This window comes from Elephantulus edwardii, unplaced genomic scaffold (assembly GCF_000299155.1).
Source record: "Elephantulus edwardii isolate Elephantulus edwardi_28Jun2011 unplaced genomic scaffold, EleEdw1.0 scaffold00104, whole genome shotgun sequence".
NCBI lineage: Eukaryota > Metazoa > Chordata > Mammalia > Macroscelidea > Macroscelididae > Elephantulus > Elephantulus edwardii.
Genome location: NW_006399854.1, coordinates 8,205,457 through 8,208,967, shown reverse-complemented (window position 1 = coordinate 8,208,967; position 3,511 = coordinate 8,205,457). Strand labels below are relative to the sequence as shown.

The 3,511-nt window shown below is 41.9% G+C and overlaps 1 pseudogene; it reads right to left on the bottom strand.

Moving 5' to 3' along the window:
* Nucleotides 1-2,789: 2,789 nt before the first annotated feature.
* LOC102873261 lies at nucleotides 2,790-3,127 on the bottom strand (annotated as a pseudogene).
* Nucleotides 3,128-3,511: the final 384 nt, after the last annotated feature.

Sequence of the window (3,511 nt, the reverse complement as noted above, 5' to 3'; positions counted from 1 at the left end):
AAAAAAAAAAAAAAAAGAATAAAAAGAACCAAAACAAACAAATCTGCTTTTGAGAAAGTATAATCTGATTTCTTTTTAAATACAAAGATAGTGAATCCACTCATAGCTGTCTCTCCAATGGGTTTTTAGAAGCTGTAAATTAAAAAAAAAAAAGAAGAAGAAGCAGCTATAAATCATATGGGAGCAGACTGTCCATCTTTCTGCTGCTGAACAGAGGGTGGATTCTTCATTGGCTAGTAACTCTTTACCAGTAAGCCAATAGAGCTCCTGTTTATTATCTAACCACGTATTGGTTTTGAAGATTTTTACCCCCCTCAAGTGAGGTATTAAGATGTTTTAGAATTGACCATTGTCCAGATAAACTTTCTTTCTGTGACCAAAAGATAAGGAACCAGAATAAGGGATGTGAGGAAATAGAGAACTCGAAAACCACAATGAATATTTTGAAGTAAAACAAACAAATAAACAAACCGCAGCCATTTTAGCCCACAGTAAAGGGAAGAGACTCAACAATCACAACTACAACTTGCTAATAGTTTTCAATATAACGAAGTCTTTATTAAGCTTCCCCCCTTTTTTTATTCATTTTAATGAAAATTTACAGAGACTTTGGATTTCCATTCATTCAATGTTGCACTTTTCTCCCTGCCCACCCCTCCCCCTTTATTAGGCTTTTTACACAAATTATCTCATGTTTCTCATAACAATCCCTGTTAAGAGTATATCACTTATTCCACAGTCACACAACTAGCAAGTATCAAAGTTAGGAAGTAAACCTGTTTGTCTCTAAAGCTTTGTTCCTAAGCAAAATTATTCTCTGAAAGAGTTTCAAAATCTAGCGTCCAATAGAGAGCTCTGACGGCCTACAGATAAGAAGCTGCTCTGCAATCTCAAAGGCACATGCTTCAGATCCACCAGCTGTTCCATCTGGGAAGGCTGGGAAGTCCTCCCATGTGATTTACTGTCTCTGAAAACCCAATAGAAGGGTCAGCTATGAGTTGACTCTGACTCAGTGGTACACAATAACAAGAAGCAATCTGTGAGTAAGAGAGCTCTGGCGGCTTAGTGTTAAGGAGCTGTCTGCCAATCCAAAGGAACACGGTATGAGTTCACTAGCTGCTCCATGAGAGAAAGGTGGGCAATCTCCTACCGCGTGATGTACTGCTTTGGAAAACCCACTAGAGAGCTATCAGTTGGTTCTGAGACAACTGTACACAAAAATAACAGTCTGTGAGTAAGCAATGAAATAATTAATCAGGAAAATTTGGGATTCATCTTTACACAAATCATAAAACTTCACATTATGCATTACTGCAATAGATGAAATATATATATGTGAATGATAGTGGTATTAACAGGTCTTCCCTGTATGTGTATGGATATTATGCTGTTGCCACTGTATTTCAAGTTGGATCTGGAAATGGCCTTTTTAACTAAGGATACAACCCCATTTTTCCTCACCTTTTCGTCTCTGGAGGATCATATGATTGTCTGATTTAAAATGTTCCGTGTCAATCCATCTCATTTTGCGAATGCCTAGTATGTCAATATTTATGCATTCCATTTCTTTCTTAACTGTAACTAATTTTCCTACATTCATGCTTCACACATTCCACATTCCAATCATTACTGTCTGCTTACAACTGTTCCTCCTCATTTGTGTTTCCCAGTACAAGGGCTCAGCCTCAGGTGCTTTATCTGCTAGGCTAATCTAAGTGTGCTTTATTGATTATAAATACATTATATATTGATAGTGCTTGACTTACAATGGGCTTCTCATTGGACAATTTCATTGCAAATTGCTTGAGTATGTCTTTTTTAAAAGTTTCATTAATTATTGCCTTTAATTGTCAATATATAAATCCAATCTTTATTTCATTAAATTCTTCTCCGGGGCCGGGGATGGCGGCGGCCGCGGCTGCGGCGGCTCCAGGACGTGAGAAAGAAGCCCAGGGAGTGCCGTGAGATGGGCCGGCTCCCAGGCCAGTCGGGTGGAGACTGCTTCTTACTACAGCTGCTCGGAAGCACCACTAGATGCTCAGGGGAAGCTCTGGTGGCCTAGTAGTAAGGAGCTGCAACTACAATCCCAGAGGCTCACGGTTCAAATCCACCAGATGCTCTGCCGGGAAAGAAGGGACAATCTTCTCCTGTACCAGTCAGATCTGATTTGACGGTACACGCACACAAAAATAATAAAATAAATTAAAAAAAAATTCTTCTGCATCTGTCAATTCTTTTTTTGGTACAGTGACTATGTACTCCTTCCATCTTCTTTCATGCCTCCTGAATCATTCAGTATTTTGTCCATAGCTCTCTCAAGTTTGTAACTTGACATTGGTCCTTCAGCTTGAGAAATCTGAGGAAGCTCATCCATCCCTTTTGATTTTCTGATTCCAGCTCTTTATACCTTCTGTTATAATACTTTGCTTGGTCTTCCTGAGCTGTCTTTTCTGGGTCTATAGACTGTTTTATTATGCCTGAGGTTGGGGGGCATTGAGTAGAATCAACTCTGATTCTGTGTTCTCAGATGGGCCCACTGCCCCGAAGACAGGCCAAGAGGCTCTGTGGGAGCAGCACTGGCTCCTGGTGGGCAGCAAGCCTTCTCCATCACCCTGAACAGATGGCCTGAGCTCCTGGAATGCTTAGTGGAACAGGTGCTGCGGATGGGAATTTCGGCTAGTGTGCCAACCAGGATCAAGATGAGCAAAGAGGCCCTAAGGGAGAGGGTGTGAGAAAGAAGTAGGACTCAGGCTGACACCCAAATCTCTACTGGGGATGGGGCACCACCCTCACGGTACAGCCTGTTCTTGGGCACTGCTCCCTGTATCCTGCAGCTTCTTCACCCCTGGTAGCTCGGGCAGGCTGGAGAAGGGTTCAATGCAAAGGGTCCCAAATGTGTCATCTACCTAGAAGGCCAGCCCCATTGTGGCTGTCTGACTCATGAAGCCACACTTGCCCAGCATCTTGGTGTCCTCCAGGAGCTGGTCATCCTTGTACATACCCACTTGTCAGGTGGCTCCTTGAGGACACCCTAGACCATGCACTTCAGCTTGAACATGGTGCTCCACTGCTTGGCGTCAGTGAAGATGGTGGTCTTTTGGCCCCAAATCATCAGAAGCACATCCATTGCAGTGGCTGCCTCTACCCCTCCCTGCCCCGAGCTGCCCTTTGAAGTGTTCTATTATACTCTACTCCTTATCTTCCTCATTTCTTCTCTTTATTTTGGCTTTTCAGCATTTTAATGCAATATTTAGTCTCTTCCGACATCCATCTCAATCTTGTCTTCCTCTTCCATCTTTGTAAGATCTTTTGCATTCTTCATGGATGATATTCTTTTTTTTATTAAATTTTATTAATTGTAGTGAACATTTACAGAGATTTTGGATTTCCATTCATTCATTGTTGCACTATTTTCTCTACCCTCCCTGAGAGTTCGTTCCTCTTTTTCCCCCCCTTGAAAGTCTGTTTTAATTGTCCCATTGCCACAGTGCTTGTCAAAGCCAGTTCTGAT